The sequence below is a fragment of the Megachile rotundata genome, chromosome 15 (assembly GCF_050947335.1).
Source record: "Megachile rotundata isolate GNS110a chromosome 15, iyMegRotu1, whole genome shotgun sequence".
Taxonomy (NCBI): Eukaryota; Metazoa; Arthropoda; class Insecta; order Hymenoptera; family Megachilidae; genus Megachile; species Megachile rotundata.
Genome location: NC_134997.1, coordinates 9,267,936 through 9,283,354, shown reverse-complemented (window position 1 = coordinate 9,283,354; position 15,419 = coordinate 9,267,936). Strand labels below are relative to the sequence as shown.

Below are 15,419 nucleotides of genomic sequence, written 5' to 3'. Positions count from 1 at the left end.
TAGGGATTTGGGAAATTAAGGGGTTGGGAAATTAGGGATTTGGGGAATTAGGGATTTGGAAAACTAGGGATTTGGAAAATTAGGGATTTAGGAAATTAGGGATTTGGAAAATTAGAGAATTGGAAAATTAAAGATTTGGAAATTGAGAAATTTGGGAAATTGGAGGTTTAGGAAATTAGGGATTTGGGAAATTAGAGGTTTGGAAAATTAGAAGCATGGGAAATTGGGGATTTAGGAAATTAGCAATTTGGAGATTTAGAGATTCAGAAAATAAGAAATTGAGAAATTGGGAAATTAGGTAATTAGAAAACTAGGAAATTAGGAAATTAGGAAATTGGAAAATTGGGAAATTTGGAAAATTTGAAAAATTGGGAAATGGGAAAATGGAGAAATTTGGAAATTTAGGAAGCTAGAAATTTGGAAAATTAGAGATTTAAAAATTGATAGATATGGAAACTCATGACCTTAGAAATTTAAAGATCTGATAAATAATAAGCTTGTAAATTGAAATATTTAAGCAACTACAATTTTGCAAATTTAAAAATCTGTAAACTCAGTGTATTACTAAACTTACACATTTAAAAATTTAGAAATTTAGAAATTTTACAGATACACAGATTTGGAAATTTACAAACCTTAAAAATGTGAAAATATATGGAAATTGTAATTTGTTAATAATTGTCAACCATCTTTCTTTTGATCAATTGTCCCATTTTTCAAACGTTTGTTCTCGAAATAGTGATTTTATTGGAATACAGATAAGTATAGTGCGAGGAGAGGAAAAATTGCCTCGGTTTTGGAGGATGCGATGAGGCATGACACAGTGCTTTTCGATTTTGCCTCTAGCAGGTACATTCAGCTCGCTGTCACTGTTGTCATTGTGAAAAATGTGACAAAATAACGAACTGATGCTTTGTTTTCCAAATACAAACCATCTCTCGTACATCGGTGGAGTGCGTCTATAAAGTAGAATCGAAATAGTTGCCAATTACAATGGCAATCTTTTTGAGTTCACGTCAAGTTGCAACATTTTTTGAAGTTTTTATAGTTACAAATTTGGAAATTGTTTGAATTTAAAAATAGATTTAAGTAAATTTTAATTTTTGAGGGGTTGGAAAGTTTGGAAATTGGAAAATTGGAAAAATGGAAAATTTGGCAATTGGAAAATTTGGAAATGGGATAATTTGGAAATTGGAAAATTTGGAAGTTGGGGAATTGAGAAATTGGAAAATGGGAAAATGGGAAAATTAGAAAATTTGAAAATGGGGAAATTGAGAAAATGAAAAATCTGGAAATAGAGGATTTGGAAAATGGGAAAACTGGGAAATTAAGAAATTGGAAAATGGGAAAATGGGAAAATTGGAAAAATTGGGAAAATGAGGAAATTAGGAAATTGGGGCATTTGGAATTTGAGAAATTGGAAAGTTGAGAACTTGGGAAATTGAGAGATTGGGAAATTGGGAAATTAAGAAATTGGGAAATTTGGGAATTGAGAAATTTGGGAATTGGGAAATTAGGAAATTGGGAAATTTGGAAATTGGGATATTGGGAAACTGGAAAATTGAAAAATTGGGAAATAGAGAAGGTTGAAAGTCTGTGAATCTAAGAAAATTACGAGTTAAAAAAAAATTAGTATAAAAATAAAAAATGCTTTCATCAAATTTATTAATCAACGAAATCTATAATTCACGTACGATCAACAAAATACGAAAATTTCATGGGGCATCGTTTTATGTATAACATATTTGCAACACAATGCGACGAAGGATTAATTAATGTTTAATGGTTGGCCGAGGTCCGTTCGATTCTCTTTGGGATTCTGGTTTGTGGAATGAATTTAATGAATTTAGAGTAAAACCATTGGTTAAAAGGATAATTGGCTGAAGGATTGACGTAGAGGCAGAAGAAAGTTTTTATTTCGAACAACGATCACTGGCAATTGCTTGCTTATTGGAATTCAATTGTGCTGCGATCGAAAAAGAGTAGGAACAGTATTAATGTACACAAGAAATCCTCCATGCGATCGAGATAAAATATAGAAATTTATTTATCATGTTTCCTGATCAATGTTTCGTAAAAACAAATATTTTCTATATGACACATGAACAAAATTTAAATGAAATAAAATGGTTAAAATCATCTACAATAAAATGTTGACAATTTCATTTTAATTTTATACTTAAAGAGAAAATTAACAAGAAATTAAATTCCGTTGTACTTTTTTTTTTTAGCGTCAATCACAAGAATAGTTATGTCGTATTATATTGCCACGCATTATATTGCCATACGTTATATTTGTACGCATTCGATATTCCATGCGTTGGATTTAATATGGATTTGATTAACACGAGTGATTTTACCACGCATTCTGACACCTCGCGTTATATCGCCATTTGTTATATCGCCATGCGTTATATTTCCACGCATTCCATATTTCATGCGTTAAATTTAGTATGCGTTCGATCACCACGAGTGATTTTACCACGCATTCTGTCACCTCGCGTTATATCGCCATTCGTTATATTGCCATTTGTTATACCGCCATGCGTTATATTTCCACTTATTCCATATTTCATGCGTTAAATTTAGTATGCGTTCGATCACCCCGAGTGATTTTACCACGCATTCTGTCACCTCGTCTTATATCGCCATTCGTTATAATGCCATTTGTTATATCGCCATGCGTTATATTTCCACTTATTCCATATTTCATACGTTGAATTTAGTACGCGTTCGATCACTAGGAGTGATTTTGCAACGCATTCTGTTACCTCGCGTTATATCGCCACTTGTTATATCGCCATGCGTTATATTTCCACGCGTCTCATATTTCATGCGTTGAATTTAGTACGCGTTCGATCACTAGGAGTGATTTTACTACGCATTCTGTTACCTCGCGTTATATCGCCACTCGTTATATCGCCATGCGTTGTATTTCTGCGCATTCAATATTCCATACGTTGAATTCAGTACGCGTCCGACAACCACGAGTGATTTTACCATGCATTTTGTTACCTCGCGTTATATCGCCGTTCGTCATATTACCACACGTCCCATGCTTCACACATTGTATTTAACACACACTCGATCACTAGCAATTATGTCACCATTTGTTATATCGCCACGAGTTCTATTACTAATAATATCACGTTTTGTATCACCTCTCATTATATCGCCATATGCCCCACTTCCATTCTATCACCACGCATGAATTTTCCAACAAACAATAACTGCAGAGTCATCTATAATCTCTATAAAAATACCTCCGAACGTGGCAATAAAACGAGACACTGCTAACACAGTTCTCAATAATTCAAAAGTTAAATATTAAAAAAAACATATATTACCATAAATGTAATGAATATTTAGCGCGAAAAAGCAGCGTGTAAACTGCTCATGTAACGCCGATTTTCTAAATAGCGGTGAATTAATTGAACAACTACAAAGTTGTAATCCTTGGCTGTAATAGGTGGTAAATAGGCAAAGAATTAGATTACCTTCCCACCATTTTTTCCTTTCGCCTTTTTAAACCCAGCTCCGAGGATGGCAATTGGCCAGAGACCCAATTTTAGGCAAGCTGCATTGCAATACGCGCGTAATTTGTAGTCTATTGTTTAACGGCAATCATCAATATCCTGATTATTAATACGAACAAGTGTACTACCATATGCTGCTGCTACAATTTTTGTTGCCGTATAATGCGCCGCTATAAACAACCTTAAGATATTTAGCGAAGTGTAGGATACACTTAAAAGTATCACGAATTCATGTATACTAGACTATGTAGAAAATTTTTGTTAATCGATACTGAACTGCGATATGAAACAAGAAATTATGTTCGTGTAACACTGCTATGGTAAATGGATACTTTTTTTTTTTAAATAAAAAAATTACATTACAATTTTTTATGTAACTGTAACATAATAGATAATTATTAAAACTTACAAAATTAGAAGTAATATTAGATCATGCATCTGTTCCTTTGATAAAAGGGGTACGTTTTTATTCCTTGCAATACTTTTTGCTTTCCACAAAATTGATCAGAAATAAAAAATTCCAACAATATTTTTAAAGGTAGTATTTTAATATTTCATCAAATATTTGTATGTACTTCACAATTTTCATAAATAGATATTTTTCATTCATTTTGTAAAAACCACGAAATATGTTTAATGGTGAGTTGATTGCCTACCCGGTATTTATTATTAATTATTATTTTGGTAAATTGATTTCTAGGCTACAACTTTTGACAAGTGCCTTTTGGCGTGCTTCCAAATTACTGTCCACCAAGTTCACTAATAATTAAAATGAACGCACTATGCTTGTAATTGCTCGTGTTGCACCCCTCTGGGTCTAGTAAATCCTGTTCGTGTCCATTAAAATTCCGATTTTAATATACCATAATTACTCGCGGTTATCAGTTCCTGTCAAGATCATAAAATTACAAGAAGCTTTATTTTAAATTGCGTTTACATGTATATACGCATGTGTTGCTAAATTAGCAAATTTTTTACATTTTTAATTTATGGTGCGGTTTTCATATTTAAAAATTTTTCAATTTTTCAATTTTTTAGTTTTTCAATTTTTCAATTTTTCAAATTTTCCAATTTTCCAATCTCTTAATTTCCAAATTTCCTAGTTTCCAAATCTCCCAATTTCCTAATTTCCCAATTTCCCAATTTCCCAATTTCCCAATTTCCTAAATTCCCAATTTCTCAATTTCCCAACCTCCCAATTTTCCAATCTCTTAACTTCCAAATTTCCTAGTTTACAAATCTCCCAATTTCCAAATTTCCCAATTTCCTAATTTTCCAATTTTCCAATTTTCCAATTTTCCAATTTTCCAATTTTCCAATTTTCCAATTTCCCAATTTCCCAATTTCTCAATCTCCCAATTTCCCAAATTCCCAATTTCTCAATTTCCCAATTTCTCAATTTCCCAATTTCTCAATTTCTCAATTTTCCAATTTCTTAATTTCCCAATTTCCCAATTTCCAATTTCTCAATTTCCAAATCTCCCAATTTCCTAATTTCCCAATTTCTCAATTTCCCAATTTCTCAATTTTCCAATTTCTTAATTTCCCAATTTCCCAATTTCCCAATTTCTCAATTTCCAAATCTCCCAATTTCCTAATTTCCCAATTTCCAAATCTCCCAATGTCCAAATCTCCCAATTTCCCAATTTCCTAATTTCCCAAGTTCTCAATTTTCCAATTTCTCAAATTCCAAATCTCCCAATATCCTAATTTACCAATTTCCCAATTCCTTAATTTCCCAATTTTTCAAATTCCAAATCTCCCAAATTCCAAATCTCCCCATTTCCTAATTTCCCAATTTCCTAATTTCCTAATTTTCCAATTTTCCAATTTTCCAATTTCCCAATTTCCCAATTTTCCAATTTCCTAATTTCGCAATTTCCCAATCTCTCTATTTTGCCACTTTCTAATTTCCTAATTTCCCAAATTCTCAATTTTCCAATTTCGAAATTTCCAGGACCTCTTGGGAACCCCTTTCACCAAAAATTCCCCATTTCTCAAATTCAAGAAATTGTAAAATTAAATATATTCCCAATTTGTCTGAAATTCCCAACCTTACCCAAAACTTCCAAATTCCCAACTTTCCCTAAAATTCCCAATTTTTCAAAAATTCCTCCCCACTCAAACTTCAAAATTTTCATATTAAATGTATACCCAATTTCCCAGAATCTCTAAAACCCCAATCCTTAAGCCCTGAACCTTCCCTAAAACGCCCATCTTCCCCTAAAACTCCCCAAACTTCTCCAACTACCCTAAACAGCGATCACCCCCCTTATCCCTATCCCGCAACACCAAATCCTGCTAAAATCCCCGATTTCCCAATAAAATCCATCAAACGACAAGAAACCGTTTCGAAAACTCAACTAATAACACAAGGCGCGATTAAAGCACGTGGTTCGAAGCGGATGTAAGGGAACGAGCGGACTAAGCTCGAGTGTCCGCTCTGCGCAAGCACAGGTGCAAGTTCGAGGGTATAAAGAGGAGAAGCTCGGGCTCGGTGCGCGCACTTTGTGCTTTATCTGTTTGTCATTCGCGTCGCACGTTCGCTCCAAGTTTCGCCGCGATTTTTCTGCGATTTCTTCTTTTTTATTTCGACCGCTCCAGCTTTCCTCGCGTTCAGCCCGATCAGGTAGGTGCACAACGATTATACATTTGTTCATCTTTGTTTTCTGCGTTTTCGAACGCGATGTTTTCATTTGTTTCGTGATGAAGTTTCGAACGGTGAACAAGGTGGAAATGTGGTGAAGAAAGGAAACTAGAAGGAAACATTTTTATGAGGGAGTGATTGTTTATGGTGGTGGATTTTAGGAAGAGATTTGAGGTATCGGGAGGAAGGATAGAGGTACAGAATTAATTAAAAATGAGAATAAAGTGCAAGAGTTATATTGTTCTTGATTGAATTTGACAAATTGTTATCAAAGTATGGTTTAAAAATTTTGTAATAAATATGCGGTATTTGATAAATTATTTTGAAGTTGGGAATAAAGTGGAAGCATCGATATGTATATCTGTCTTGGTAGAATTTAAACAATTTTTATGAAAGTAAAAAGTTTTGTACTAAATATGAGCTAAATACAAAATTATTTTAAAATTGAAAATAAAGTGGAAGAATAAATAAATATATTGAGTAACATGTACAAGAGTCTCGAGGAAGTAGTACAAATTTTTACAAAGATATGGTAAAAAGTTTTGTTATAAATTCAAAATACAAAATGCATTAAATATAAAATTAATTTACAATTGACATTGAAGGGGAGGAATAAATATTGAAGCATCGACATATACTTTTGTCTTGATAAAGTATGACAAATTTTTACAAAGATATGGTAAAAAGTTTTGTTATAAATTCAAAATACAAAATGCATTAAATATAAAATTAATTTACAATTGACATTGAAGGGGAGGAATAAATATTGAAGCATCGACATGTACTTTTGTCTTGATAGAACATGAGAAATTTTTACAAAAGCATGGTTACAAAATTTTTTAGTAAATATGCATTAAATACCAAATTAATTTAAAATTGAAAATAAAGTGGAAGAATAAATATTGAAGCATTTACATGTATATTTTTCTTGATAGAATGTGACAAATTTTTATGAAAGTATAGTAACAAAATTTTATAATAAATATTGGTTGAATACAAAATTATTTTGAAGTTGAAAATAAAGTGGAAGAATAAATATTAAAGCATCGACATGTACTTTTGTCTTGATAGAGCATGACAAATTTTTAAAAAAGCATGGTTACAAAATTTTTTAGTAAATATGTGCTAAATGCAAAATTAATTTAAAATTGAAAATTAAGTGGAAGAGTAAATAAATATGTTGACTAACATGTACAATAGTCTTGAGGAAGTAGAATGAATTTGTAAGAAAGTATAATAACAAAATTTTGTAATACGAAATATGGAAGCAGACTTCAGTCATTTTGTCTGGTTGGAAGTTCCAGTATTATTGGATAACTTGTTTATGTATTTATTTTATTTTTGTGTGAAGAGATCTATTTAAGTATTCAATTGTCTATCAACACTGAAAGTATTAAACTTGTCAAGTGACCATTTTACTTTTCTATTTCAGAAAAATATTTTAAGTATTTTATTTTAAGTTGCAAAATTTGTTGAGGTATTTTTGAAAATACAGGTCTATTATTCAGATAAAAAATTAATCTGTCAGTAATAAATTATGTTACATCGTTTATTTATTCACTATATTTTTAATTTTCTATTGGTAGTGCATCATACATAAGTTAACCTTAAATTTCACTTATATTTAAATTGAAACTATAAAGGTAAATAAATAATGTATAATATATAGAAAAAAACTGATTCATCTGATTTATCTTGATGAAATCTAAATTTTGATGAAACCTTTCCAATAATTTTCATAATCGAAAATGAGAAACCTAACAATTTTGAAAATCTAATAATTCTGTCTGGTTAATAATTTTAATAATTTTGTCAGGTTAATAATAAAAAAAACTTCATCTGATATACAAAATCTAAATTTTGATGAAACCCTGCTAATTTTCATAACTGAAAATATGAAATCTAACAATTTTAAATAATCTTGCTCGGTTAATAATTTGAATAATTCCATCGGGTTAATAATTTGAATAATTTCATCAGGTCAACAGTTTTAATAATTTTCCCAAAATTAATAATTTTAATAATTCTTGCAAATTAATAATCTTAATAATTTTGACTTTTACCTCATTAACAATTTTCACGGATCGTTAATCGTATGCATACTGTAAACATTTCTATTGTCAACGAAATATTGGTTTCCTTATTTTGCGAATGCGAATTCGTTCAGTAGGTCAATAAAATTCATTTTTTATGCACTTCAGTCTGTGAATGTTTTTTATCGAATTTTTGGGGTAAAAATATAAGCTCGGTGAATATTCTGTCTAGGTCATTTTCAGGTTTTTCTCCGATGCTATTAAAGATTTAGAGATTCGATCTTGTCATCTTCAGCTTCTTATTTGTTTCGGAGTTTATATAAAACTTGTGTTTTATTCAATTTGTGGTATTCATTTTTACATGAAATTTCAATAAATTATATTGAAAATTGGAATTCTTTTGTGTAAAATAGAAAAACAATTTGAAACCTGGACATAACCTTGAAACTTCATGAACAATAATTATCAGTGTATTCTTGTTTTTTTTTTTTTGGTTAAAAATTCAATAAACATACATTCTTGAATCAAATTCAATTTTATCGAAGTTTCAGACAGAATTCAACTAATTAATTTTTCAACAAAACTATTCTTTTATGTTGTTAACAAAATTATACTGAATAATATTAAAATTACACTTAGCCACAAATTTTCTACTAATAAAATATCGAGCTAGAAAAATATTTATCAAACTACAAAAATTTTGTTAACAAATTTCAAAACAATTAAAATCGACCATAACTCATTACAAAAAAGTTTGTCCTCACTTAAACAGAATTAACAAAAAAATTTGTTTAATAATTAAATAAGACTCGTCAGCATCTAACAAGATTAAGATTAATCAAAATACAATTAACAGAAAGTTTCACGAAGAAAATTCCGGCGTATTTTAAGGTTGCTTGTTCGCGAAGAAGATTTAAGTACTCCGCTATGTCAAAGCGCATTCCAGTCAATTTACCCTTGCAATTGGTTAATTGCACCGTACTTTATTAAGCCAAGAAATCATGTATGTTAGAGCGACTTGGTTCCTGTTCGGTGATTAACATTTTTAAAGATTTTATTATTGGTGCTCTTTGAACATGTATCTTGATTTGCAAATTGCTAGATTTCTAAATTCCTGAATCTCTAAATGTTCAAATTTGTGAGTTCCCAAATCTCTCAATTTTCAAATTCACAAATTCTTGGGTTACTTAATTCCCGCTTCCTAAATTCTCAGTATCTAAATCCTCACTTCCTAAATTCCCAATTTCTAAAACACCGAATCCCTAAATTTCCAAAATTCTAAATTCCCACTTCTCACATTCTCAATTACTAAATTCCCTATTTCCTAAATTCCTCAATTCCCAAATTCCCCAAATTCCCCAAATTCCCCAAATTCCACAAATCTCCAAATCCCCAAATCCACAAATCCCCAAATCCACAAATTCCCAAATCCCCAAATTCCCCAAATTTCCCAAATTCCAAAATTCCCAAATAGCCAAATTCTCACATTCCCCAGATTCCTGAAATTCCCCAAATCCCCAAATCCCCAAATCCCCAAATTCCTCAAATTTCCCAAATTCACCAAATGCCCAAAATTCTCCAAATTCCCTAAATTTCCAATTCTTCAAATTTCCCAAATCCCCAAATTTCCTAAATTTCCCAAATTCCCCAAATTCCCCAAATTCCCCAAATTTACCAAATTGCCAAAATTTTCTAAATTCCATAAATTTCCAATTCTCCAAATTTCCCAAATCCTCAAATTTCCCAAATTCCCCAAATTCTCCGAATTCCCAAATCCCCAAATTCTCCAAATTTACCCAAATACCCAAATTCCCCATATTCCCGAAATTCCCCAAATTCCCAAATTCCCAAATTGTCAAATTCCCATATTTCCAAATTCCCAAATTCCCAAATCTCCAAATTCACAAGTCCCCAAATTCCTAAATCTCCAAATTCGAGACTTCAATACAAACTTGTGCATTTCTTACAATTTTCTCTATTAAACCCAAACCCTTAAACATTAAAATCCCAATAGATTTCTCAAAACCAGATCTCCAATGCTTAAACAATTGTATTAAATACACAAAAATTTTCCTCCTTTCCCGTTGATTTAATTTATCACTCATTTCAAAGATTTCCTCAATATTTTAATTACAAGATACCGATCTCAAAGACTCATAGATTGAATATAATATTAACGATGTCTCAATATCTTTGTTCCTCGCGAAACGTCCTTCTCGATCGTCGTCGTATTATAACTGCATAATAGACACTTCATGTTTGATATTTATTGACAATCATCTTGTAATAACTGCGATTGTGAAAACGTGCGCTTCATTGTTCACCGTCTATTATTGTCCTCGTTTGAACAGCCATTGCAAACACCCTTGTTTATTAAATAAAAATGAACGCATGCGAAAGTGTGATATACTAGCGAATACAAAGCGTGTTAACTGTTCCTTATAATCGCATTATATGATATTGAATCAAATGTTTTTGTACGGGAGATTACCTAACTCATTGTCAGTGATGAACGAGGGCGCAGTAGGGGGTGCACTGAATTCTCGCAATTTTTTATTTCTTCCTTTTGTTTTTCAACCTCTCGATATTTCAATTTTTTATTTTTTGGATTGGAACGTTTAATTTTCACATTTAAGAGCAGCATAAAATCATCAGTTTTCTATTTTATAAATTTAAAATAACTCGATATCTCTAACTCTCTTCATTTCATTTCATCTGTCCTTTTCATTTCCATTTCATTCTTCTCATCTGCTAATGCATTGTCATAAACGTGACAAGATACTTTTGAAAAACATTTTCCCCGCAGCAAATATTTTTATAAGGACCTAACTTCAAGTTAGAAGGTCGTCCCTTCAATATGGCGGACAATAAAAAGAATACGTGTCGAGTATTATATGGAGTTCATTACAAAAGAGCGTCGTCAAAAAGGTGTATTTATTATTTAAAACTGACGGAGGACGCGATCGTCATTTGATTAATAAACGATTTAACGTCAAACGCACGAAAGCACCATCAAATTTGCTGGTAGAAATGTGATGGTTTGAGGTTGCTTTTCGTGGTGTGGCATTGATCCTCTTTACCGCATTAATGGCAAAATACATCAATCAATATACAAGGGAAATTAGGGTAAAATGGCCATACTAAGCGAAAATTAATGAAACCCTTTTGCTTCTTTTTCAAGGAAAAAGTACCTCGGTAGTGCAATCTTGGTTTAACAGAAAAATAATTGTACAGCAATGATAGCGAAAAAATTGTGAATAATTACATATTTATTTTTTGTAGTAACGTATGTTTGAATTTGTAGAAATATTTTATATTTTAGAGATAAAAATCATTTTGCTAAAAGTGTAATAATCAGATATTTTATATTTGTAGAAATATTTTACATTTTTAGCATTTGAAATATTTTCATAAATTTTATTGTAAAATTCATTAGTGAATAAATTGGCCATATTTAATTAGCTTAGTAGGCTCAATTATAGTTACTCATAATTACTTATAATAAAATAACAAAATATTTTATATTTTATATTTGTAGAAATACTTTACATTTCTACAATCTGAAATATTTTCACAAATTTTAATATAAAATTCATTAGTGAATAAATTAACTATCTTTAATTAGCTTAGTAGGCTCAATTATAGTCACTCATAATTACTTATAATAAAATAACAAAATATTTTATATTTTATATTTGTAGAAATACTTTACATTTCTACAATCTGAAATATTTTCACAAATTTTAATATAAAATTCATTAGTGAATAAATTAACCATCTTCAATTACCTCACTAGGCTCAATTATAGTCACTCATAATTACTTATAATAAAATAATCAAATATTTTATATTTTATATTTCTGCCATCTAAAATATTTTAACAAATTTCAATGAAAAAAATTCAATTATGAAAAAATTTGCAATTTTCAATTAGCTTAACTTAATTACACTCATTAAAGAAAATAATTTACATATTATCTCTATTGATTTAATGAATATAATCTTGATACATGAATGACCCGCTTCGATATTTAGTTGTAAGCCTCATGCCGCCATTTTAAGCTTTTAAGACACATCACCTAGTCCTTCAAAGGGGGATCTGATACCCTGGACATAAATTATGGTGTCAACAATTTCTTTGTTCTTTGATATCACTAAAGTTCTCTACTCAGTTTCCAACATGATTCAATGATGTGTTAAATAATTAAGTAATAAAATTACTATGAGTGACTGTGAAATAAATTATAAAATGAATAAATAATATTACGTTACTAAGCTCGTCTACTTAATTTTAAATATAATTGAATGACATTGTGTTAAATAATTAAATAATGAAATTACAAAGAATAATTGTGAAGTAAATTATAAAATGAATAAATAATATTGTGTTACTAAGCTTGTCTACTTAATTTTAAGTATAATTGAATGACATTGTGTTAAATAATTAAATAATAAAATTACAAAGAATAATTGTGAAGTAAATTATAAAATGAACAAATAATATTATGTTAGTAAGCTTGTCTACTTAATTTTAAGTATAATTAAATATCTTTGTGTTAAATAATTAAATAATGAAATGGCAGTGAACAACCATGATTAAATCACAACATCATGATACTAAACTTGTCTACTTAATTTCCAACACAATTCATTAATAATGAACTATGTTAAATACTTAAATATTACTTAAATAAAATTGCAATGAACCATGAAATAAATTATAAAACAAATAACATAATAAAATGACAATAAGAAAAATAGTAACACAATAAAAATCTGATAGAATATAGGTTATGTGTGCAAGTACGAAAATAAAACTGATACATCAAATTTTATGATCAATAATCACCTCCAGAAAATTGTAAAACGATAATAAAATAAATAATAGTAACGTAATAAGAATTTCATTGCACATAGGTTATGTGAATGAATATGAAAATAAAATGGATGCATCAAATTTTATGATCAATATCCGACCTTCAGAAAATTGTAAAATAATAGTAACGTAAGAATAAAATTGCATATAGGTTATGTGAGTAAATATGAAAAGAAAATTTATGTTTCAAGTTTTATGATTTATATCTGACGTGTGCAAAATTGTAAAATAATAATAAAAGAAAAATTGATAGTAGAATAAGAATAAAATTGCATATAGGTTATGTGACTAAATATGAAAATTAATATTTCGAGTTTTATTGTCAAGTTTCAAGATATTAGATTACCTCCACAAAATTGTAAAATAATAATAAAAGAAAAATTCATAGTAAAATAAGAATAAAAGTGCATATAGGTTATGTAACTAAATATGAAAATTAACATTTCAAGTTTTATTATTAAGTTTCAAGATATTAGATTACCTCCACAAAATTGTAAAATAATAATAAAAGAAAAATTCATAGTAAAATAAGAATAAAAGTGCATATAGGTTATGTGACTAAATATGAAAATTAATATTTCAAGTTTTATTGTCAAGTTTCGAGATATTAGATTACCTACACAGAATTGTAAAATAATAATAAAAGAAAAATTGATAGTAAAATAAAAATAAAAGTACATATAGGTTATGTGATTAAATATGAAAATTAATATTTCGAGTTTTATTGTCAAGTTTCAAGATATTAGATTACCTCCACAAAATTGTAAAATAATAATAAAAGGAAAATTGATAGTAACATAAAAATAAAATTGCATATAGGTTATGTGACTAAAATAAAATTAATCAAGTTTCACACATATTAGAAAAATCAGAATTAAATCATGTGTGTCAACAAATTTCTATAAATCATGTGAATCAACAAACTTCTATAAATAATATATATCCACAAATTTCTATAAATCAAACGACGAAGAAAACCGAATCAATCATCCAGAAACTATAACTTCATAACAAAATAATTGAACGAGTATCAAACTGTTAATAAATATCGGTTAAACGATCGTCGGTCCATCTGCCTGCTGTCAGAAACGCTAGGAAATTCGAGGAAAAAATAATTGGCTAAGGTGGCAGATCTCCGTTTCAGATGAAACTCCAATTATTTCGTAGCTGAATCGCGTCTCGATCGATCATTTAACGTCCACAAACACACACATGTGTGTTTCTCGTTCTTCAACACGAAAGTTCATCGTCAGTGATCCAATAATCTTTTTCCGAGATAAGAATGTTCGATAAAGAAACGCCACTTTGATGTTGATTCTCTTATGCACCTTATCAATTTAATCTTACATTAGTTTTTTTTTACCGTTCGCTGCCGTGGTACGCGGCAATATCGTCAACATATTTAATTATTAATAAACCGGAGAGGGTTGCTTTTAGTGGATAAGAAACACAGAGGCACGTACGGTGTTACGATGTATTATGTAGAGGAGCCTGTTCGGTGTTTTGGATAATGGGGAGATTCGAAGGGGAATTTTTGAAGCAAATTATGATGATTTGGAGTTTGGGGATTTCGGAGTGTTTGGGGGATTTTGATGCGTGTGGAATTTTGAGGAATTTGGGAATTTTTTAGGGATTTGGGAAATTTGGAGATTCAGGGATTTAGGGAATTAGAAATTTGGACGTTTGGGGATTTGGGAATTTGGGAGTTTGGAGACTAGGACAGTTGGAGATTTAGAGATTTGGGAATTTGTGAATTTGGAGATTTAGAGATTTGGGAACTTGTGAATTTGGAGCTTTAGAGATTTGGAAATTTGGGAGTCTGGGAATTTGGGAGTTTGGAGACTAGGACAGTTGGAGATTTAGAGATTTGGGAATTTGTGAATTTGGAGATTTAGAGATTTTGGAACTTGTGAATTTGGAGTTTTAGAGATTTGGGAATTTGGGGGTCTGGGAATTTGGGAGATTGGAGACTAGGATAGTTGGAGATTTAGAGATTTTGGAATTTGTGAATTTGGAGATTTAGAGATTTGGGAATTTGGGGGTCTGGGAATTTGTGAATTTGGAGATTTGAGAATTTGGGGAATTAGAAATATGGGAAATTACAAATATGGGATCTTAGGAATTTGGGGAATTAGAAATATGGGATCTTAGGAATTTGGGGAATTACAAATATGGGATCTTAGGAATTTGGGAAATTACAAATATGGGATCTTAGGAATTTGGGGAATTACAAATATGGGACCTTAGGAAATTGGGAAATTACAAATATGGGATCTTAGGAATTTGGGGAATTACAAATATGAGATCTTAGGAATTTGGGGAATTAG

The 15,419-nt window shown here is 30.2% G+C and overlaps 1 protein-coding gene and 1 long non-coding RNA gene across 2 annotated transcripts in view; one reads left to right on the top strand and one right to left on the bottom strand.

Moving 5' to 3' along the window:
* Positions 1-15,419, bottom strand: part of LOC105662574 (uncharacterized) — a 99,173-nt gene that overhangs the window by 4,513 nt on the left and 79,241 nt on the right. The window lies entirely within an intron of this gene.
* Positions 6,029-15,419, top strand: part of Scp2 (Sarcoplasmic calcium-binding protein 2) — an 88,359-nt gene continuing 78,968 nt past the window's right edge. The window contains exon 1 of the mRNA XM_003703505.3: positions 6,029-6,165. The gene's annotated coding sequence lies outside the window, so the exon portion shown is untranslated. The remainder of the gene's footprint in view (positions 6,166-15,419) is intronic.